We start from the raw sequence: 25622 nt of genomic DNA on the forward strand, positions 1-25622 counted from the left end.
GCACTGTAGCGCAGCGGTTAGTGCTCTCGCTTCACAGCTAGAAGGTCCGGGTTTGATTCCCACCTGGACGGGGCCTTTCTGTGTGGAGTTTGCATGTTCTCCCCGTGTCTGCGTAGGTTTCCTCCGGGTACTCCGGTTTCCCTTACCACTAAAAACATGTACAATAGGCCAGGATGAATGATGTGTGTGAGTGATTGTATTGTGGTGTCAGAGGGTCAGTTGGCGCAGACGTTTGTAGTCATGAAAGCGCCTCTGACAGTCTCCCCCAGGGGAATCTGAAGCTACAAATGTAGTTTACCACCACCGAGTATGGAGTGAATGTACAATTGTCTCATGTAAAGCGCTTTGTGACCATGTATATATATATATACATTATTTATTTATATAAATAAAGTTCTTCTTCTTCAGCGCCCAGATCCGCTCCAATACTATTCATGTCTTAGTAAGTAAGTAAGTAATCTTTATTTATATAGCACCTTTCACAGGCAAAGGCCACAAAGTGCTTCACAACACAGTTAAAAACAGAAGTTACATACAATATAAAAAGGGGTCAAAACAACACAGAAATCACAGCAGCCCAAAAGTAGCTAATTAAAAGCTTGGACAAATAAATGTGTCTTAAGTTTGCATTTGAAAGAAACAACAGAGTCAATACAGCGCAAAGAGGGCGGAACTAGTCTTACTAGTTTATGGCCTTGTTTTTGTTTTGTTTTTAGTTAATGTCACTTTGTGTGCACAGAAATAGGGCTGAAGTACTAATCCGTTTTCCAAATTATTTTAACACATTAATTACCGATGCTTGAGCGCCCCAGAGCCTCAACACAGCCAAATATTAATCCATTAAAAGTGAACAGTAGCTATAGAACCCTGATTGAGTTTTAATGTGGCTGCGTGTGAACAGTGAGCTGATCTCCGCTCCTCTCAAAGGCTGCGGTGACGTATCGGGGATGTTTCATTTCCATGTCCAATCTTCTCTGGCAAAGCTCCTGTGAAATAACAAAGGCACCTCGCCGCCATGAGGAGGCCTGCTCCGCTTTACCTGCTCCAGCAGAGGAACTCGCATTCAAATGCATATCAACGTATTGTTCCACGAGAAAACTCCGTATTAGATTTATAATAGAACAAGTCCCGCTCTACAGTATGGACACAACCCTATCCACCTTTTCATTAAACGTGGCGAGAGGCTTTCACTCTTCCACACAATAGTTTCAAATCACAGTCTTCTGATCATCATCTGCTGTCTTTGGTAAAAACGTATTTTAGACTAACTGGATTCACACATGTGCTTTAGCTCCAATTCAATTAAGACTCAATTACAGGCAGCTAAACAAAGCTGCCGCCGACGCACTCCTGCTTTCACTCTCTTGTTTAATTCGGATCCGCAACACAAAAACTTCCAACCGAAATGTTTTCTCCTGTTCCCCAAATTCTCCAAGTCTAAAAGCTTCTTCAAAATGGCGACAAAAAAACGAGAAGAAAATGAGGATGTAAATTGACAAAAATGACAAAAATCCATCAAAAAAGTGACAAAAATCCAGCAAAAAAAATGACAAAAATCCAAGAAAAAATGACAAAAATCCAAGAAAAAATGACAAAAATCCAGCAAAAAAATGACAAAAATCCAGCCAAAAAATGACAAAAGTCCAGCCAAAAAATGACAAAAATCCAGCAAAAAAATGACAAAAATCCAGCAAAAAAGAGACAAAAACCCAGACAAAAATGACAAAAATCCAGCAAAAAAGAGACAAAAATCCAGCAAAAAATGACAAAAACCCAGAAAAAAATGACAAAAATCCAGCAAAAAATGACAAAAATCCAGCAAAAAATGACAAAAATCCAGCAAAAAAATGAAAAAAATCCAGCAAAAAAATGACAAAAACCCAGAAAAAAATGAAAAAAATCCAGAAAAAAATGACAAAAACCCAGAAAAAAATGACAAAAATCCAGGAAAAAATGACAAAAAAACCGCAAAAAAATGACAAAAATCCAGGAAAAAATGACAAAAATTCAGCCAAAAAAAAGACAAAAAACCAGCAAAAAAAAAGACAAAAATTCAGCCAAAAAATGACAAAAATCCAGAAAAAAATGACAAAAGTCCAGCAAAAAATAACAAAAATGCAGGAAAAAAATGACAAAAACCCAGAAAAAAATGACAAAAATCCAGGAAAAAATGACAAAAAAAACAGCAAAAAAATGACAAAAATCCAGGAAAAAAAGACAAAAAACCAGCAAAAAAAGTGACAAAAATCCAGCAAAAAATAACAAAAGTCCAGCAAAAAATAACAAAAATGCAGGAAAAAAATAACAAAAATCCAGCAAAAAAGTGACAAAAATCCAGCAAAAAAAATGACAAAAATCCAGCAAAAAATGACAAAAATCCAAGAAAAAATGACAAAAATCCAGCAAAAAAATGACAAAAATCCAGCCAAAAAATGACAAAAGTCCAGCCAAAAAATGACAAAAATCCAGCAAAAAAATGACAAAAATCCAGCAAAAAAGAGACAAAAACCCAGACAAAAATGACAAAAATCCAGCAAAAAAGAGACAAAAATCCAGCAAAAAATGACAAAAACCCAGAAAAAAATGACAAAAATCCAGCAAAAAATGACAAAAATCCAGCAAAAAATGACAAAAATCCAGCAAAAAAATGAAAAAAATCCAGCAAAAAAATGACAAAAACCCAGAAAAAAATGAAAAAAATCCAGAAAAAAATGACAAAAACCCAGAAAAAAATGACAAAAATCCAGGAAATAATGACAAAAAAACCGCAAAAAAATGACAAAAATCCAGGAAAAAATGACAAAAATTCAGCCAAAAAAAAGACAAAAAAACAGCAAAAAAAAAGACAAAAATTCAGCCAAAAAATGACAAAAATCCAGAAAAAAATGACAAAAGTCCAGCAAAAAATAACAAAAATGCAGGAAAAAAATGACAAAAACCCAGAAAAAAATGACAAAAATCCAGGAAAAAATGACAAAAAAAAACAGCAAAAAAATGACAAAAATCCAGGAAAAAAAGACAAAAAACCAGCAAAAAAAGTGACAAAAATCCAGCAAAAAATAACAAAAGTCCAGCAAAAAATAACAAAAATGCAGGAAAAAAATAACAAAAATCCAGCAAAAAATAACAAAAATCCAGCAAAAAAATGGCAAAAAAAACAGCAAAAAAAGTGACAAAGAGCAGCAAAAAATCCAACAAAAAAGTGACAATAATCCAGCAAAAAAAGTGACAAAAATGCATCAAAAAAGTAACAAAAAAAGCAACAAAAGTGCCATTAAAAAAGTGACAAAAACACATAAGGGAAATAAAAAGTGACGACAATGGAAAAAGAGGAGAGAATGCATTTGGTTTTGGCGGGTGGTAAGAGGTTAACAAACGTGTTGCGATTGCCCGATACATTTCGGGCTATACAGAGTGTGAAAATGTTAAAATCAACTATTTTCCTCCCCCTACATGTCCCAACAACGTCCTAATGCGTAGAAAGAGGCAGCTAAACAAAGCTACCGCTGCTCCCTCCTGCTTTCACTCTCTTGTTTAATTCCGATCCGCCACACAAAAACTTCCAACCGAACTTTTGTTTTCCCCCATCCCCAAATGCAAAACACTCAAGTTTCCATGAATAACATCAACATGTCACCGAGTCTGGCAAAGTTAGCGTGACTCCTCCGTAGTGGCGCTCCGTACCGACCCCGGCAAATGTGTTCCCAATGACAGTGACCGATTTAATTTCATGCTCTAAACATCTGCATCCGTGTCAGACAAAGCAGCGAGGAAGAGACCCCATTGATCCGTGGGGTCTGCACCGGCTGCCAGCAGGGCATAGCACTAATGAATATTAAAGCAGTCAACATTAATATGCATAGGACTTCTCACAGTTGGCTACAAGTGACTGGCTTTCACTCCGAGGTCAGGAAACTACTCAAACAACTGTGAATTCATCATCCTAAATTTAGCCTTTTTGCTTTTAACCAGTTTATAAACGTGTTAATAAATTTGTATTTGTTTTTTTTCATCTAGATTTATCTGTTTGTAGAACTTTTTTTTAAATTTTTGTATTACTTCACTGCAAAAAGTAAATATCAAGCATTGTCTTAAATGACTTGAATTGAGGAAATGTATCTTGTTTTGAGTGGTTTTTCGCTAATTTAGACACTTTTCCTAATCGGACCAAGTTTACTTTGCTTGTCTGAGGACATTTCAGACCAGTTCTAGGGTAAATCTCGCTTGAAATAAGAATAGCCAATGAGATAAGACCAATTTTCTAACCCCATTGGCAAAGAAAATTACCTGAAATAAGAACGAAATGTATCGAAACGAGTCAGAAAGCCCAAGAACTTCTTAACTAGTCAAAACAACTAAAATTTGGATTATTATGCTCAAATTGAGATGTTTATACTGATCTACTAAACAGTAAAGTGAACATTACTGCGCGGATTTCGAACTACTCCTGGTATTATTACGCCTTACAATATAGTCCCCCCTTTTATCCGCTTAGAAAATCCACATTGTTTAATTTTGTGTAATTATTCTTTGTAGTGTAACACTTCACGTAACCATATTTGAATATGGAAAACGTGGAAGAGCTTGGTAGCTTCTATCTTGACCTGTTTTGGAGCTATAGTGGAGAGAGGGAGAGGCTAAATGCTAACGCCGTCTGCGCTGTGTTTACGTGACTGAAGGCACGGGGGAAGATCAGACAGGTCCTAAAGAACTCGTCAAAGCTAAGGTAAGAACATATCTCAGTATGTAAAAACGGTGGACTATTCCTTTAATGCATTTTCTGTCAACAAAAATACGGAATAGTTCCACATATATAGAGTATAGTAAAGCAAGGACTATTACAAGTGGATAAAACGTCAATAGGTGGCGCTCACAAATCTTCTGTATTATGTTTTTGAAAACTGTCTCCACTTTTGGATTGGTTTATACAGCATGTGTTGATAGAAGAGACAATGAAGCTTTAGCGCAAATTCAACCTGGAAGACGTACCTGCAGCCTCCAATCATCGCCTAATCAACGGCAATACATAATAATACATAATTGTCAACGATTTGGTCAAAAACTGGATTTAATCTGCTCCACTATACAGCAAATGTCTCTGAATATGTGGAAGCGTTCCGTCTGGCGGGCCCGGGTGGCGGACCTTTACAGCCGGTGCAGGTGTTTTTAGGATGGCTCCCTTGATGGAGCTCTGATCCAGGATTAGCGCAGGAGTGCGATGTCTGGTGTTTGGAAGAGGCCACCAAAAGCTGTAAGTGACATTCTAATGCGGCCAAATCTGAGTTCAAATCCCCCTCGAGGACCCGAGCGCGACGTGCACCACAACTTCTACAAAACAATCATGACAGAGTACACTACAAAAAGTAAATATCAAGCATTGGCTTAAATGACTTGAATTGAGGAAATGTATCTTGTTTTGAGCGGTTTTCACTCATTTAGACACTTTTCCTGATCGGACCAAGTTTACTTTGCTTGTTTGAGGACATTTCAGACCAGTTCTAGTGTAAATCTCGCTTGAAATAAGAAAGTAAAATTGCCAATGAGATAAGACCAATTTTCTTACCCCATTGGCAAAGAAAATGACCTGATATAAGGACGAAATTTATCGAAACGAGTCAGAAACATCTCAGAACAAGTGAAATAATCTAGGACAAATGCCCAAGAGCTTCTTAACTAGTCAAAACAGCTAAAATTTGGATTATTCTGCTCAAATTGAGATGTTTATACTGATCTAGTTAATATCTTTTTGCAGTGTAGGTTTAGGAAACGTCAAAGAGTGATGACTAAAGATTAGGTTAGACAACAAAAAGAATGTTTTTATGGTCAGCTGGATGTCAAATACTGTAAATAAATATCCTTACTTGTTTACCTTAAATCCTTTTCGTAGTCCCTCTGGGGTAATACAAGTGTTAATGGGATGATTCATCTCCCCCTGGCATCTCTGGCCAGAAACCCACAATTGCAACTTCGCTGCCACCGGGTGCTTTAAAGCAGTACTCAGTAACTCATGCCCCTAGAGGCCACAAGCGCCACTGCTGGTGTCAGAGCATGTTGCGTTTTTTACTCATTAATTGTCCGTGAGAGTAAATCCTACGCTGACAGAAAAGAGGGAGAGAGGGATATTGTACATCCAATTACACAATGGAGATATTTCTTTTCACTCAAACTTAGCTGTAAATACTGTTTAAGTGGCGCTAGCCCACAGCTAGCTTTGCGTGTTTGCCTGTTAGCTTCTTTTTCGTGATTCTATTAGTGTGTATTGGTGACCCCGACCCCGGTTTTCTAGCCAGAGACACCAGGGGGAGATCATCCCATTATCACTTGTATTACCCCCAGAGGATTTATTAAGGTAAACACGTTACTTAGAACTGCTTTAACCAAATCTTAAAGCTTCTTGACCGGAGCTCACAGCCTATAGGCCAGTGTAACGCCTCATTTGAAACTTTGCGTTTTTATCGTATTATCCTTGCCTTTGTTGTTGCCTTTTTTATTGCACCTTTGTAACTTTTTGGTTACGATTTTGAAGCGATTTCATCGCGTTTTGTCGCCTTTTTTGACACTTTCTTTTAAAGAAGTTTTTATATTTGGGTAAAGCCAACCAAACTGGAGATGAACCTGTATAAATAAAGAATAATAATAATAATAATTTTCTGGTCCAAACTCATCTCAAACTTTCCTAATGCATTTACAACATCAACATTCGTCACAGGGGCTGAGTTTAAACCAGGTTTCACAACTTTCAGGGAGGAAAACTGTCACTTCACTGTAAAATATGCCTATAGCCTGACTGATTTTATGACTGTTTAAAGTGCATCTGACACATTAGACACAATTTTTGGTAAAATATAGTAAAATCGATTATATTTAAGATCTAAAGATACCCAGCTTTCTTTAGTTTGGCAATTTTTGTGATAATTTCACTTCCTTATTGGACACCGACAGGAAGTGACATAGAACAAGGTAAACAATTTGAAATTGTTGCCGGGCAACCATGTTAAGTCAATGGGAAATGAGTGAGTCTAATTGCTATGGACTGTTACCTTCTTCTATGTCACTTCCTGTAAGGAGCTTAAAAATTCAAACAAAAATAACTTTTCTGCCCAACATTTCTGCATTAGAATTGCTGTTTCACTGAAATAAAATGATAATTATGCAACTGATGAACTTGCAACTGATGTTATCCATCTAAACAAGTCATATCACACATGTAGCCTTCCTCTACATGTGCGCTCGGCTCAGTCTGTAGAGGAGTTTAAAACCAAATTAAAAACTCATCTTTTTGCTTTGGCCTTTGGTTCCATGTAGACCAGATACAGTTTGTGCCTTTATATATTACCTGTGTTTAACTTTTATTGTGTTTATTGTACATGTTGTTACTGTTCTTGTACAGCACTTTGGTCGACTATGGTTGTTTTTAAATGTGCTTTATAATAAAATTGACATTGACATATTTTCACAAGCATTAAAACCTGTCATATGCACTTTAAAAGGCTTTAAAACCAGTATTTTTGGGGGATAAATGTCTGCTTTTACCATATACTAAAGGAAAAAACAAATCGGATTCCAATAACAGCAAATTTAAAAAAAATCAAGGATAGCTCCTTTAAGCCACTAGTCACGGCTGCCCCTGGGGAGACTTGTAGTGGAAATGTGGCGGCCCATCAGCACCTCTGGCTCCGACCAGCACCAATCACTCACATCACATTCACACACAGAAAATGTGCTGAAATTGTTGATTAACAACGGATCAAAAGGTTGGCGTTTCAGATCCCAAGCTCCGGCTGCCAATCTTTGGATCTGCTGTTAATATTTTCAGCTTCAGGAACTGGGATAATTTTGAGGCTTTTGATCAAGACAAGCACATTATCTCATTAAAGCTGTACAACCCAGAAACAGACGAGGACAACAGCGGCTGGTATTGTCTAGCATTGAAAGAAACAACAACAACAACAGAAAGAAAGAGTCACATCTGTCGGGTCCTGACACACACAAGAACAAAAGGACTGAGCTAACGACATGCGAACCATATGCTCCCACACATCGCGGTGACACCTGCCTCGCCTCCCGCCGCGCCTTAGCACGCTCTCCCCAAACCCACATGCAATCAAGTGAGGCAGTGACTTAGTGAAATTGCATTAGCCACACTTTCCTGGCTCTGATGAGAAACGGGTTTGATCCGGAGATGAAATCCGGACCGCGGCTCGGATTTGGCCCGACAGAGAACAAACGTGCGATGCCTTCTTTAACACACCGAGTCGTCTCCGGAGACTGACGCGTTTCACTATTCATCAATGCACATGCGAGAGGTGGAGGCGAGCGGAGGAGAATCCACACAGACGGGGAGAGACGGAGTCATAATCCTTTATTTATAACTACTGGTGTAGAAGTGTCAATTTTAGATAGACAGACTGAATAATTTTGTAAAAGTACAACATACAGCTTAGGGAATGAGACAGTTATTATAAAAAACCCTGGTACAGAACTGTAAAAGAAAATGCTCATTTTTTGTCGCTATTTTGTTGCGTTTTGCCACTTTTTTGCTGTGTTTTTGCGTTTTTGTCATGTTTTTGCCATGTTTTTGACGCACTATTGTTCTTGTTCTTCTTCTTTTAGATTTGGGTAACGCCAAACTGGAGAAAATGTGCTCGGTTCAGGTGGGGGGTACGAGGTTAACAAAGGGGCAGATTTAAGATTGCTCTTCTCTCTGCTTCTTTTCATTCAAACTGCATTCCATCCATCCATTTTCTTCCGCTTTATCCGGGGCCGGGTCGCGGGGGCAGCAGTCTCAGCAGAGATGTCTAAACTTCCCGGTCCACACACACCTCCTCCAGCTGTTCTGACCCCGAGGCGACACCAGGCCAGCTCGGAGACATAGTCCCACCAGCGTGTCCTGGGTCTTCCACGAGGCCTAGTCCCACTAGGACATGCCTGGAACACCTCCCGCGGGAGGCGACCAGGAGGCATCCGGAACAGATGCCCGAGCCACCTCAGCTGACTCCTTTCGACGTGAAGGAGCAGCGACTCTACTCCGAGCTCCTCCCGGGTAACTGAGCTCCTCACCCGATCTCGAAGGGTGCGCCCAGCCACCCTGCGAAGGAAACTCATTTCGGCCGCTTGTATTCGCGATCTTGTCCTTTCGGTCATTACCCAAATCTCATGACCATAGGTGAGAGCGGGAACGTAGATCGATCGGTAAATCGAGAGCTTTGCCCCAAAAGCCACTTTTGAATTAAATAAATAAATAAATATGATGTAAAAATGACAATGAATAACATAGAGCCATTTGAGCCCATTCTGACATTGGGATGTCGTGGTGCCTTTGATACACCGCTACACAATTCAGTGTCGCAAATGCCCCAAAAAATTACATAAATTATGGAAAAGGGGGCACGTACCAAAGTTTGCACACCTCTGCCCGACCACTAAAATCTGGAACAGTCTTCACGAGGATGTGAGACAGGCCTCAACTCTGACAATGTTCAAATCCAGGCTGAAAACAGTTCTTTTTACCGATGCATATGACTGAAAGTATTTTATCTGCACTCTTGCCTTTTACTGTAATTGATAAATTTTATGTTGATGTGCAGAGGAGAAGGAGCGACAAAAACAGAGGTTAGGTAACTTTGTGTGAACGAGCAAGAAAAATAGTTCTCAAGACAGAGCGACAGTGTTCATTTTGACAACATATTTTATTTTAGTTTTAGTCTTAGTCTTTTGACTAAAATGTGATTTAATTTCAGTCTAGTTTTAGTAAAAAAAAACAACGTTTCAATTATAGTCTAGTTTTAGTCGACTAAAATTGCATGTCAATTTAGTCGACTAAATTTAAGACTAATTTAGTCGGCTTTGCATTGATAATATTCATTATAATCATATTCAATCAAGGTCCTCGACTTCATGGAGCTGCTCCACATGAACAAAGCTCAGAGCTGCTCCTTTGGCAGAGAATTTACCTGATCTGAGGCTCTTTCAGACGGTCAATACAAGTTTGGATGATTTTAGTCTCTCCTTTTCATTTTTATTTACTCTTATTTTAGTCGACGAAAATTTCTGGACATTTTAGTCATAGTTTTAGTCTCATGAGAAACTTTTAATTTAGTTTTAATCCAATTTTAGTCGTCAAAAATATCACTTTGACTAAAATTAAGACTAAATATTTTAGTCGACGAAATTAACACTGCAGAGCGAGTCAAAACAAGACTTAAAATTGCATATAACTGAAAGTATTTTATCTACACTCTTGCCTCTTACTGTAATTGATTAATTCTATGTAGATGTTTTTTACTGATTGTATTTGCTTTGTTATATTTATGCAACTGTGAAGCACTTTGAATTGCCTTGTGCTCTACAAATAAACTTGCCTTGCCTTGTGTGAATGATGTGTGTGAGCCCACAGTGGAGCTTCTGTCAATGCACCCCAGGAGAAACTGTAGCTACATATGTAGGAGCTTAGCAGCATCGACAGCACAAATCGTACACTGTGTGAAACGCTTTGGATGACTTGTACCATGCGAAAAGTGCTAGTCACTCCAAAGGCTCTTGTGTTGAACTTAATCTGGTAAAATTCATATAAAAAGGAAGGCCTGAAATGTGCAGGTCCAATAATATCTCTGCCCGGTCAATAATGAATGAATCCGCGGTCAGTTTCGGGGCTTCTCATTCCGGCTCTGTCCGTCTTCATGTCTGATTGAAACCTAATGGGGGCTCTCTATTATTAAAACAGATTTGATAGAACTGTACCTGCTGCTCCACCAACCAAGAGTTCAACTTCACACCTCAGCACTGGGGGAACGCCATGAATAAGTAATATCATAAATAAATCCAGGTGTAGATTGAGTTGGATCAATTATTAAGCGGTTCGGCGTGGCATAGACTGCGCCTCAGTGGCCCAGTTTTAATGAATGCACATCTGTCACCGCGAGTAGGACAACAACGCTCGCCGCCGCAACATGAATATTGATACTATTTTCTTCCGAGACCCGAGCAGCCGAGCAGACAGGCTCAAGGTGGCGGCTAATTGTCTCGTGAACTTTGAAAAGTCAAGACTACTCCGATCGACAAGTTTCAAATCTTTAAAGCGGACCGCTCCAGGTCACGCCGCGGAGAGCATTGTCAAGGCAAGTGTTGAAAAGTTTAGCAGTCACTTTATTAGAAAAACACTTATTCAAGGCTACATCCGGCTATTCTGCACCAATTAGATCTGCACAGTATATTTGAAAGATCTGAGAAACACTGTTTTTGAGATTTAGCTACAGAGTGCCAACAATCCAGACCATTTTTCACTATATTTGTAGCACCACAGTGTATTCCATGGTATAGCTTTTGACACATATGGCTCGTTTGAAAGGTGAGACTCTAAGCTCTCCGTAGGTGAAAATCGTTAAATTCTACGAGCCTCGGTTCCTGAGAAATCCTAAAGCTAAACAGAGACTAGTTTTTATCCAAATCAGACTTTTCTAGAAACGGAGATATTGCATGTATTGTGAAACACTCTCCTTTCTGATTAACTCCTCTCTCCAACTCTCTCCCTCTAACGCAGGGGTAGGCAACGTCAGACCCGGGGGCCAAATCCGGCCCTCCAGCACAGAACCCCCAAGATGATTTTGAGAAATATTATTATGCAAATAAGAGATTAAATACCTGTTAAAGTATCTAAAAATGTGTTTTAAAAATGTCCTGGCAGAACATCCCACTTGGTCATATTATATAATGTAAAACAGGGATTCTAGACCCAAAAGTGGGTCACGGAACCATTTTCAGTGGTTCGCGAGTTAAACAAGTATTGTATATGTATTGTATATATGTAAGTATATGTCCTAATGTGTAGAATGAGCTCAGACCTGTTCACCACAACTGCCTCTAAAATCCCTCAAAAGGATGTTAATTCGGGTCCGAAGTGCCGTCATGCACCAACTTAATATAGAAGCTGCAGTTATGCATAAGACCTGAGGTGGCAGTAGTGAGTATAAAATGACTAACTTGCATCTAGCCCCTTTAAGGGAACTTTTATTCCATATTTTCCATCTGAAACTGCATGGGGACACTAACAGAGTTTGTTAATATGTTATTGGGTTGTTGTTATGATCATAATTGAAAACACTTGTGTGGAAAATACAATATTTTATACGATATATGACAAATTACAGCTTTGTTTGGGGATTGTCATCCTGGGGTAATGCTGGGCCCCAAAGCCCCTTAAGAACCACTGATGTAAAACATTGGTATTTGCAGAAAAAACGTCTTCGGCCCTCCACGACGCAAACTTGCCTACCCCTGCTCTAACGCGTGTGCATTTAAACAACCTGCTTCTCAGATTGAAGACTTTAAAGGGGCTGGAAGCAAGTTCGCCATTTTATACTCACTACTGCCACCTCTGGCCATATATGTAACTGCACCTTCTATATTAAGCTCGTGCATGACGGCAATTCGGGCCGAAGTGATACATTTTTGAGTGACCGTACAGGATTTTAGAGGCAGTTGTGGTGAACAGGTCTGAGCTCATTCTACACATTAGGACATGGCTGGAACATGTAGCTGGAGGAAAATACTTAATTTTAACATTTTTAAACTCCTTATAGTCCCTTTAACAGGATGTTTCTCAGCCGTCCTTGGACCGATCGTAAGCAAACTCAGAGAAATGTTAAAATCTCAACTGTTTCGTTCTTTCCATGGGAAGCTGAGCAACACCACGCCCCCTTGGACTAAAAAAATAAGAAAAGAAACGCAATAATATAAAATGTTCATTTTGTGACTTTTCACAGGATTTTGATCGCCGTTTATTTCAGTTCTGTTCATCACAGAGCCCCCAAAATCACACACAAGGTGCATCAGAGTGAAGTTTGTACGTTTTTGGCACTCAATGTGTTAATACAACTTTTCCCAAATATTTCAGTCTGTTTCTTTTATTGCCGATGGATTCTTTTGTAAGCTTTCTTACCTCCAACGCCACACATCCTCCTCTGCACTGCCCTTCTCACACCCTCGGCACACAGAGTCCCCTTTTCCCCCGCATTTGTTCATCCCTCCATCTCCTCCAATCAGCAGGACCAAGATTAAAAGTAAACACAGAGGTGACAGTCAAAGCCGCCAATAATGACAAGCCCGATGCTGATTAAAATTAGCCCCGCGTTGAGAAAATACACCGCGCTCCTTCCCACTGATTAAATGTCTGCACTGTGTAAACTATTGCCACTTGGTTGTGTTCTCCTTCTGTTGTCCTCTGCCACGGCGGGCTGAATGATAATGACATGCCCAAATAAATCTACATAAAGTAAAGCTGATTTTGTGTAGACATGCAACCAGACGTATTTGATGGAAATTACAGCCTTCGCCCAGAGGTGCTGTGTGTTTTTAAAGAAACTGCCCATGTTGTGTGTTTTAGTACTTGCTACTTCAACTCAACTGGTATTTTCTTTCACTTGCTTGTTCAACATAGCAGGGAAGCAAAGAAATCAATACCTAACGCTAACCCTGTTCCCCAAGCTAAACTTAAATAAAGCGTCAGTCAACTTCCCAGACCAACACTCTCCTCTAAACAGATAATGCGTAACAAACAGAACAGAAGTGGGCGATTGCAGTCCAGCGTTGTTGATATTGTGCCATAGCGTTACAAGTGTTAAATTGGCTTCTTAAAGGGACATTTCAGGATTTCTGACATAGGGCCTTCCTATAGTTATCCAGCGTGTTGCTGATTTCTGGAGTTTTTTTTTTTTTTGTAATTCATGCAGTTCTTATATTTGAAGAGTGTTGTGGTGCTAGGCTAGTGCTAGGCTAGCGCATTTCTATAGTATCAGCTAGCCTGCATTAAAAACAGTCTGACCCGCTCCACAGAGCACCTGAGGCAAATCACTTATAACACCAGACTAACCATATAATGTCTGTGTCGATAGAGTAATTTTTGGAATAAAACTGACCTGCATCACATGAACGATTGCATTTTGAGGGACTATTTTCTAGCAGATCACTCCGCCGCGGCATAGCTTATACAACCACGAAGCTGATGCTGCTCAAATATAAGTTATTTTAAATGCAAAATGGTTAAAATTACTCTATCGACACAGATTTATATGGTTAGTCTGGTGTTATAAGTGATTTGCCTCAGGTGCTCTGTGGGTCGGACTGTTTTTAATGCAGGCTAGCTGATATTGTTGAAATGCGCTAGCCTTGCATTAGCCTAGCGACACGAAACTCATCAAACAAAAGAACTGCATGAATTACAAAAAAAAATATCTCCAAAAATCAGCAACACTCTGGAAAACTAGGAAATGAGGCCCTATGTCAAAAATCCTGAAATATCCCTTTAAGTGGTGCTAGGCTAGTGCTAGGCTAGCGCATGTCTATGGTAACTAGTAGCCTGCATTAAAAACCTCTTCAAAATCATGGGGTCGTCCTCCAAACGTTGCCATATCTGATTTGTAGAAAGCTCCTTTGTGAATTCCACGTGTAGTAACGCCGGCCGCAGGTAAACAAACTACTGTAGATCCGGTAAGCTAGCAGATCACTCCGCCGCTGCGTAGCTACAACCAGGAAGCTGATGCTGCTCAAATATAAGTTATTTTAAATGCAAAATGGTTATATTTCAAACAGTATTCAGTAAACACAGACATTTATATGGTTAGTCTGGTGTTACAAGTGATTTGCCTCAGGTGCTCTGTGCTTGGGTCAGACTGCTTTTAATGTAGGCTACAAGTTACCATAGACATGCACTAGCCTAGCACTAGCCTAGCGCCACTAAACTCTTCAAATATAAGGACTGCATGAATTAAAAAAATATGTATATCTCCAGAAATCAACAACACTCTGGATAAATGAGGCCCTATGTCAAAAATCCTGAAAAATCCCTTCAATAATTAAAAAAAAAGCAATGCTAGAGTTAAGAAGTAAATCCACACAATATCGCAAATCAAAATGTGGCCTGTAAAAAAATGTGGCTGTACTTCTCAGAATGGTGTAAGAAGATGCATTATTCAACTTTTTATGCGAAAAAAAAGTTGATATGTGTGTGCATTTGACCTTGCAGTGACACAGCGGCTGTATGAGTGGTCAGCATGACGCATTTACTTTCGATCATCTCCGCAGCCCTCCAAGATCAATTGCTTTGAAGGTTTTCTGTTGAGAGGGTCCTTCAGCAGTGAAAACCTTCAAACAATTGATTCTGGAGCGTCCTAGAGACCAGTGTGATGGAAAGTAAAGGTGCCATGCTGACCACTCATACAGCCAATGGGTCACTGAAAGGTCATACACACAAATATTAACTTTTTTCCTTCGCAAAAAGCTCCATAATGCAACTTTAATAAACTTGCCAAACTAAAGCCACTACTTTATGGTTGAAATGAGAATCAGAATAAGCTTAATAAAGTTGGTTACAAGCCACACGCCAAAAAACATGAACCCTGAAGGACTCAGAAAGACGAGCAGAAACCAAACGAAGCTGGGATCTTCCACAAAAGGATTAATGCTGCTTCATGTTGTAGTAAGTTCCAGATATATTGTTTCCTTTCCATTCATCTTCTCTGTCAGGTTGGTTGAAACCAATATAAGCCAATGTCCTTAATGTTGCTGGACATCACTTTACTGCAATTGGTTTATAGGGAACTGGAAGTGAACAAGGGCAGGACAAAGTTGAACCCCAAAACAACGGATTTTAAATGAGAGAAATGAACCAGCTGAAAGCATGTTTTTATATCAAAGACGTGGTGAGCAGTGCAGTCTCCTTCCCTAAATATGCTTTCATGCTGAACACAAATGAAGCCTTCCTCAGTAATAGCCTGTCAGGCAACAGAGGAGCCTTGAGTTTTATCCACAGCCTAGTTATGTCATCGCGGCAACAAAGCAATTCAGGTTTAGCTCTCGACTCGAAGGGAGAGTATGTTATTCTCCCGTGACAACCCAAGAACAACAATCCTCCAGGACTCCCCCTGTTACGAGGTGTCATTCTATTAAAACACGCACTGAATGTGTCACTTAAGGCGAGACACTGCAGGTGAATAGGGAAAAAAAATAAATGTAGAGATGTCAATTTGAAACTTTTGCTGAACATCACAGATATAAATATGAGAAAAAAATGTGTTGCATTTTTTCTGTCATTTTATGTTTTCACATAAAAATAAGGCATTTTGAGCATTAAAATGGCCAAAATTGCCTATACTGTATTTTGGGCAACGAAATCAAAATAATGAATTGAGCCAGATTAAATGTTATGGTTTTATTTTATTGACATATTAGTAACTAAGATTTTTTCAGAGGGGATTTTGGATATTTTGTTTAGTTTTTCAATAAACTAATCATCAGTGAAAAAATCTGTAAAAACTCAAATTCCGCCTGTTTTTTTGGTTTCAAAGCTGAATAAATCAGGCTAGGAATTAGATATTAAAAAATCCCTCTGGAAAAACCTTCAAAACATTGTTAGGTCTCAGACTGTAAAGTTTGGAGTCTGTGGGAGCTTCTATAAGGGCTCAGGCTCTGCCCGAGTGCGGCTTCTCTCATTCAGAGAAAACCAGCCCTGAAGTTTTGTAGCGAGTGCGCATGCTCGGCCCGTTCTTCCACTTTTCCGCTCCAGCGTCTCGTAGGAGGAAAAACACCATATTTGGGTGTAAGCGTCATCACGGGGCCCCTTAGCAGGACACGTGGATGTAAAATCTGTCAATATTTATGAATGAAAACCCGCGGGAAAGACGGACTTTCTACGCGGCGCAGCAGCTACTTCCGGGTCGTCCCCACCTCGCAGACAAAACATCATAAAATAAACATCATGCGGGTGAGTTTTGTCATTTTTATGTCTGACATGAAAACTTTTTCCGCCCTCGACTTGCTCCAGCCATGTCCTAATGTGTAGAATGAGCCCGACATATTCACCACAACTGCCTCTAAAATCCTGTTACTCAAAACGCTATGAGCTTAAAATAGAAACTGCAGTTATATGTAAGACCTGAGGTGGCAGTAGCGAGTATAAAAATGTCAACTTCCAACTAGCCACTTGAAGTAACGTAGACAGGAACAGCGGACAGAAAAACTTGTACGGCCAATATAAATCTATTAGGTTATCATGGAATTTAGGAGTCGGCTTCAAGTTAATGGGTTTCAGATGGGATGATCCCTTAATCCCTGTTCACGGGCTGAAAGAACGAGAGACCATGAAAAAGTCTCACATCAGGTCAAACTCACCAACAACTAAATTAGGGCTGAAACAACGAATCGATTAATCGACATCTAATCGACTCAAAAAGAGCAAAAATGATGCGAAAAATGTAGTATTTTGGATGAAAACCTACTTTGTTTTTATAGTTAGTGTATGTAGTGTTTTGTACATTGTAAATTATATGAATATCTGTTTGTGTCTCATCCAATCAGAAAGCAGAATTACCGCAAAGAGCCTCCAACAAACATTTACTTTAAGTTTACTCCATCAACACGTCCTCAAGCGGCGCCACTTTAGCTTATGTGATAAAAAAAATTAAAATATGCAATTTTCCTCCATCATTCACAGCCAATCGTAAAAAAACAACAACGATAGATTAAGGGATTAGAAAATAATCGTTAGTTGCAGCCCTGAACTAAATAAAGTGAGAGCAAAGTACACATTACAATATTTAAAGCAGTCCTTCTCGTAGTCCCTCTGGGGCTAATACAAGCGTTAATGGGATGATCGGAGGGTCTTTCATCTCCCCCTGGTGTCTTTGGCCAGAAAACCACAATTGCAACTTTCCTGCCTCCGGGTCAGAGGCCTCAATACACACTAATGGAATCACGAAGAAGAAGCTAACAGGCTAACGGGCAAAGCTAACTGCGAACTAGCGCCACTTAAACAGTATTTACAGCCAAGTTTAAGTGAAAAAATGTATCTCCATTGTGTAATTAGATGTACAATATCCCTCTCTCCCTTTGTCGCTTCTGTCGGCGAAGTATTTACTCTCACGGACAAATAGACTTGTTAAACTACTTTAGATGGGTTGGTATCAAGTGTATCATTGAATTAAGTAAGAATACTGAAACATAGTAAAAGTAAGTCAGGAAAGTAAATCAAACAAAGCTCCATGTAGGTTGAAGAAGTGAAAACGATATTATAACATAGTCAAAAGCAGAAAAAAGTACATTTCTCAAAGGATCTTAGAACTTCAGAGATCAATTGAGATTTAAGGTTAAGGTGTACTTTATTGTCCAAGACATTTGACCTATCCTTCAATGCCGCTGGGGCTGCCTCAGTTGTGGGCTCTCATGAGAGTCTGATGAAAAGAAAAAAAAAAGAGTCAAGCAAAAGTATTCCAAAGGTGAATCAAAGTTTCTTCGGTACGGAGGCATTTCGATGAGATGATAAAATAATGTTTTTTAATGGGTTTTAACGGCTAATGAGGTTAGTTTTTCCCGTGAAACGGTTTGGATTAATGAGGGGCATGTCATTCTCCGCGATGCACCTTTCTGATGACCCTACACTCTCTGCAAATGTCAAAGCTTTTATAAACGGTCCTTTCTAATGCCTTCATCTCAGAGCAGTCACGTCCAGGTTTCGCTAAAAGTCAAAGACAACCGCACAAAATGTAAGAATTAAGGCAAAAAATATATATACATACTTGGGGCTTTTGGGGGGAAATACTGCTGTGATTTGCAGTGGTTTCGCTCGGGATCATTTCTCAGGGTTGAAAAAAATCCGTCATGAGCAATTTTTATCCTTCATGAATTAATCTCTCATAAGCTTTTTTTTTTTTTTTAATAAAAGTATATATATAGGCTGCATATTATTTATGTTAGTAAAAATGTGAGATTGCAGGATAAATGGAGCCAAACTAAACCTGATCTGAACAGTCATGGTACACAAACTCGTGCGTAAAAGTCTGAGAGGAGACGACTTTCAGAGTCACCTGCTCATCAATATCAAGGCTCAGATTACGCTCATACAAATGTAAGTGGAGCTGCTTATTTGCATGTTTTCAATTTTAACAGAATGTAAGAAATGGTGGGTGAACGGGACAATGTTTACCATGTTGGCATCACTGCACTACAGGCCGCCGCTACGCACATGGGGAGGGAAATAGATGAGCTCGTCCTGAGACTTACGTGAGAAGAGCGGCTCCAGATGGGAAGGATGTTATTAGCCTTTAACCGCGTTTGCATCGTGGTTTTCTTCCCCATGTTGTTGTTAGCGTCCGGGTCAGGAAAGTTAGCAAGCTAGGCAGTGATACAACTTGTAAGAGCTCATCCAAGACAAGACGCGGTGTGAAACTTTAGAGAGCGTGAGAGAGAGAGAGGGCCCGCGTGCTATGAAAAACAGCAGAGCTGCGCCTTTATTTTCGTTACGGCTTGATTTTCAATCCCTCAAAATGACGGACGGCCTTTGAAATTTTCCGTCAAAGTAAAAAATATTCCGTAAATGATGGAGAATTTTCGGTTAATGTAACCTCTGGTGATTTGTGACTTTAGTTTTCATCATTTTCATCCAGAAGTATCAGCAATTCCATGGCTTTCAGAACCAGACCAGATAATTTGTTGTGAATTTGCAAACCACTATGGAAAGATCTCGCAGCTCTAACGGGAACATACCACTTCTGTTCCCTCGCCTTGAAAACGCAACACCCAAACACATATAATTTTTGGTGAACATGCAATCAATAGCTGTCAGTCGTACCCTTATGCCAGCCAGCATGTCTTTTTTTTTCCCATTTGCACCTCTCCTGTTGCCCCTGCTCACCTGAGTGACAGATCACATCGACAAGGAACGCCACTTTTGGTGAAACTGAGAAACCAACACCTCTTCCTTTAAGCCATATGGGACATGATGCTATTTTACATATAGATACAATGTGAAGGTGGGTGAGAAACTAAAACCGCCGTTATATTCGGTTTAAAGGTCTTATAATATACTTAAGGAAACCACAGCGTTTTTTTTTTATATTCTAAGTAAAAAAATAATGTATGTGCCGAGAAAATACCCCTAGTTTCCAGATGATATAAATGTAGTAATACAAAGTGCCTGCTCATTAGCGATGGAAAGAGGGTTTGACCGTGTACAGGCTCAGAACAACTATCTGGACTCCGAGAAGCTTCTTGGACATATAGATCGTCACTTTAAATCAGCAGGATTATTCAAACATGCGTGAATGAAACTCCAGGTATGTTTTTGAAGATTTAGCTCAAAATGTCAGTGTTGCTTTAAAGGAACAGGCCACCGTTTTTCCAATACTGAGATATGTTCTTACCTGAGCATAGACGAATTGATGTGTACCTGTCTGGTATTTGTGCGTGTGCTCTGTTGTTACGCAAAAAGACCAGGAAGACCAGGATGCTGTTAGCATTTAGCCTTCACCCCTGTTTAGACCCATAGAGGAGAGGAGTCTAAATGCAAACAACTAGTGATGGGCTAAACGAGCCGAGGCACCGATACACGTATGATGCACTGAAAGCAACGCCTCAGCCAAGCTGTATCACCGAGCGCATCACTTTGAGAAAAGTCACGTGACGGACACAGTCACTGTGTCATTTTGTATCATGTAGTGTCACATGCAGCGAGCAGCAGGGGGCAGCAGCGAGCCAGTTGAACGAGAGCATCGCCTGGCTCATGTTGTCATTGGGGATGTACGTACCACATTGATATCCACTGGTAAACAAAAGCAGAAATACTTCTGGTGTCATATTATTGTCACAGGCACTATCCTTTATTAAATCTTGGTCAGTGACTTCATTTTTAGAAGGTTGTATCACTGATACATCTCATTCATTTTCATTCATTTGATTCTATTCTCATTATCCTGAGCAGTTTTCCTCTTTCTAAATTCTCACTCTCAGCTGTTAAACAGTTCAGTCCTGATGATTTGGTTCATATTTGTGAATGAGAATAATTGCGCTCAGTCAGTGTTGAGTTTGCTTTTTTCAGGCTCATTGCTGCAATGCTTTTTCACCACCAGATGGCGCCTATAAGCCTACCAACACTGCGTGATACAGTGTGACACACATACACTAAGGCAGGGGTAGGCAACGTCAGGCCCGGGGGCCAAATCCGGCCCTCCAGGATAGAACCTCTGGCCCCCAAGATGAATTTGATAAATATTACAACGCAAATAAGAGCACTTGAATACCTGTTAAAGTCAGAGAGAGAGTGGGGGAAGATGAGCCACTTTTTGCTTTGGTGGTTATTGTGTAAAAACAGTATAATATAAATACAACATTTTACTATGAGATTTAAAAAAGATAATTGGCCTGGAATGTATGTGGTTTTAAAGATGTTGGTTTTCCCCCCAAAAAGTGTAATTTTACTCCAGAAATGTGGGAACATCTTAATATCATGAAATCTCACAATCTACATTTTAGTGTTTCCTGTAAGCTATTTTATGCGAACAATCTGAATATATATTTGGCAAGTTTAAATCATGTGAAGATCAAATCTATAAACTCACAACAGCAACAACAAAAAAATCTAAATGTAATGGGTGGCTCAAATTACCAACTGGCTCCACTTACCAACCTACTGTAAAAATGTGGAACATACAGTCTTTCCCGTTACGTCATAAATGATGCACAACGTTCATCAGTGGTGAGATTTGGCAAGGATGAAAATCTGCCCTCCATGACACAAACTTGCCTACCCCTGCACTAAGGTATCATCTACCCATCACAACAAGCGCACAAGCAAAGACCAGACAGGTACGCATCAACTCGTCTAAGCTCAGGCAAGAACATATCTCAGTATGGGGGAAATCATTGGCCTGTTCTTTTAATGTGCCTTATATTACTGACTGTTCTACACACCTCAACAAAAACATAAAAAAGCAGATCTTTACTCACTACAGGCATTAGGCATCACGCGCTAAAGCAATTGGAAACTGTGCGGTGATTACAACAGGGCAGAATGGTCATTTTGTTTTCCGGACGTGTGAATGACTGTGAATAAACCTATTTTGAATATCAAAGGGAAGGCAGGAAATGTGCTGAAATTGATTCGGCGGCGTTTTGATTAAGAACACACAGCGAGAGTGAACCGGGGGTCGGAGGTCCGAATGAGTTGGGGGGGAAAATAGAAGTCTTGAGTGGCGGTGTAATGTTTACATGTATATAGCATCGGGGTTTTTTTTGAAGGCGTTCACATCACGGGTGACTGAAAGGCTCTCCCCGTCACATCAAAACGCCCCGAGGCGAAGCAATATCAGGCAGGGACACAAAGCCTGGCCGCAAAACACACAAAAGAAACCGCATCCGAAAGAGCTGTAAATGCATTAAGTGTGTGCCGGTCGACTGCATTGGATTTTGAGCCGTATTCACACTTCGCGTCCCAGATGACCACCGTGCACTACAAGAGCCAATAAAAAGCGCTATAGATGTAAAAATGTCTGGAGACGGTGGCGAGAAACGGTGTGGAGGAGGGATGTGAGGCCGCGGTAGCACGGCCATCGCGGGGAAATTGTTACTTTCATCATTTATTCATGGGCGATGTGATTGAATCGGGATGTGGTTTTCAGATGGTGAGGATGTGCCACGTAAGGAGATACAATCCCAAACAAACATAAGCCGGTAGTACTGCATAAATGAAACGCCTCAAGTTTAAACACAGGAATACACAATATTTACCTCTACTTTTGTTGTTTTTGAGGGTTTGTTTTGCTTAAGTTAGGCATGATTAGGGTTGCAAAGGGGTGGAAAATTCCTAATAAATTTTCAATGGGAATTTAAAGGGACTATACGGAGTTTAAAAATGTTAAAATCAATTCCTCCCCCTACATGTCCTAAGGTGTAGAATGAGCCCAGACCTGTTCACCACAACTGCCTCTAAAATCCTACTCTGTCACTCATTCGGGTCTGAAGTGCCGTCATGCATGAGCTTAATATATAAGGTGCAGTTACACGTATGGCCTGAGGTGGCAGTACTGTACCTGAGTAATGGCAAACTTGCATCTAGCCCCTTTAAGAAGGAACATTTTGGCAATTTTTCAAAATTTAAAACTGTCAAAATGCTTAAAAAAAGCATGATATGTTTGCATTTTTGTTGAATAAGCAATTGTTGAACTATTAGCTGACCATTAATTCTGTTTTTGATTCATAAAACATTTGAGTGACGTCACACCCAAGACCCATTCAAGTGTGAAGACCATACGTCAGGTCAAAACATAGCTTTCCGAAACCTACATTCTGCGTAATGCTCTTTCTGTTTTTTTGTCTGTCTTTATTTAAAAGAGCAGGCCACAGTTTTTCCACACTGAGATATGTTCTTACCTGAGCTTAGACGAGTTGATGCGTATCTGTCTGGTCTTTGTGCGTGCGATCAGTCACGCAAAACGACCAAGATGTTGTTAGCATTTGGCCTGACAGGTACGTTTATCAACTCATCTAAGCTCAGGTAAGAACATATCTCAGTATGGAAAAATGGTGGACTGTTCCTTTAAGCGAGCTATGACATTTAGTGACCTCATAGTTGCATGGCCCCAGATAGGCCTCTAAACTCTTCAGAATCAGAGGGGTGATCCAATGAACACAAGTCAAGTTATTTGGTCTGATCTCGATTCTAGACAAACAATTAATGTTCTTAATCCGAGCCATTTCAACATTATCTAGACATTCTTTTTTTGCAGTGTATAGGGCTGAAACAACTAATCGATTAATCGACAACTAATCAATTATTGAAATAGTCGACAACTATTTTGGTAATCGATTAATCGTTTTCTGATTCACACAGACTTAAATGGTGCAAAAATAACATGAAAATGTTGTATTTTTTGATGAAAACCTATTTTGTTTTTTATAGTTAGGGTCTGTAGAGTTTTGTACATTGCAAATTTCATGAAGATCTGTTTGTGTCTCATCCAGTCAGAAGCAGAATTAGCGCAAAGAGCAAAGCTGTTCAAATACCTGAACAGCTTTGTTTGTTTCTACCTAGTGTCTTTCAAAAAGAAACCAAAAAACTAAAGTTTATTACTCAAGAAGACATAATGAATGTAATAAAAAGAAAGATTTACATTAAGTCTACTCCATCAACACATCCTCAAGTGGCGCCACTTTAGAGTTATGTGATCAAAATAAATGAAAAAATACAATTTTCCCACACCATTCACAGCCAATCGCTTAAACTGATCGTGAGTTGCAGCTCTAGCAGTGTGCATCATTGCTGTGCTCCTCGGTGGATATTTTGAGAGGCAGCTGACGCTTGGGTCAAAATAAGGAAGTGCTGAATTCACAAGCGCTCGCTGCAGATGTGGCTGCATATGGGCCTCTGATTAAGTCTTCATTTGAAGCTTGAGATTAATTAAAGAGTATGAGACGTGAAGAAAGCAGCCAATTACGTTCTGTATAAGAAACACAAGCTGGAGTGGCAAAGCTGCTGCAAAAGCCTGCTCAAATTAGGGTTGTCAAAACAATCAATTTCTCGATTCTAAAAGTAATAGATGTTTATTAATCGATTACATCAGCTGCGCGTTAAAATGTAGCACGTGCTCCAGGAATTTTCTAAAACCCTGAGTAAAATGTGATAACTAATTGCATCAATAATCGAATCTGATTTCTGGTGGAGGTACAGGTCGAAATGGGGCAGGCATTTTGAAATGAAGCTTTAGAATTAGCGAGTGTTGATAATGTTAGCTTAGCCGCTTATTAATTCCTATGGCTTACCTTAGCCTAGCTGCTTCTATATGTGAATTAGTTTGCATTTCACCATAACTGCCTCTAAAATCCTGCACTGTCACTCATTCGGGTCTGAAGTGCCGTCATGCATGAGCTTAATATATAAGGTGCAGTTACACGTATGGCCTGAGGTGGCAGTAGTGAGTATAAAATGGCAAACTTGCATCTAGCCCCTTTAAGAAGGAACATTTTGGCAATTTTTAAAAATCAAACTGTCAAAATGCTTAAAAAACATTATATGTTTGCATTTTTGTTGAATAAGCAATTGTTGAACTATTAGCTGACCACTAATTATGTTTTTGATTCATAAAACAGGCATTTGAGTGACGTCACACCCAAGACCCATACAAGTGTGAAGACCATATCGTCAGGTCAAAACATCTGTCCGAAACCTACATTCTGCGTAATGCTCTTTCTGTTTTTTTGTCTGTTTTCCCCTTTATTTAAAAGAACAGGCCACCGTTTTTCCACACTGAGATATGTTCTTACCTGAGCTTAGACGAGTTGATGCATACCTGTCTGGTCACATATAAGTTAGCATTGGGTTAATATCAATGCAAAATGAACAGTTACATGTTAACTATACTATACACTGTAAAGGGACTATCCGGAGTTTAAAAATGTTAAAATTAAGTATTTTCCTCCCCCTACATGTTCCATCCATGTCCTAATGTGTAGAATGAGCTCAGACCTGTTCACCACAACTGCCTCTAAAATCCTGCACTGTCACTCAAAAAGGTGTTGCTTCGGGTCCGAGGTGCCGTCATGCACAAGCTTAATATAGAAGTTGCAGCTACATGTATGACCTGAGGTGGCAGTAGTGAGTATAAAATGGCTAACTTGCATCTCTTCAAAGGGATATTTATGGATTTTTCACATAGGGCCTCATTTCCTAGTTATCCAGAGTGTTGCTGATTTGTTGAGATTTTCTGTTTGTTTTAATTCATGCAGTTCTTATATTTGAAGACTGTAGTGGTGCTCGGCTAGTGCTAGGCTAGTGCATGTCTATGGTAACTAGTAGCTTGCAA

General features: G+C 39.7%; 1 protein-coding gene across 1 annotated transcript in view; it reads right to left on the reverse strand.

Annotated features, from left to right (window-relative positions):
• exoc4 (exocyst complex component 4) overlaps window positions 1-25622 on the reverse strand; it is a 362908-nt gene that overhangs the window by 255359 nt on the left and 81927 nt on the right. The window lies entirely within an intron of this gene.

The sequence above is a fragment of the Gobius niger genome, assembly GCF_951799975.1.
Source record: "Gobius niger genome assembly, chromosome: 2".
NCBI lineage: Eukaryota > Metazoa > Chordata > Actinopteri > Gobiiformes > Gobiidae > Gobius > Gobius niger.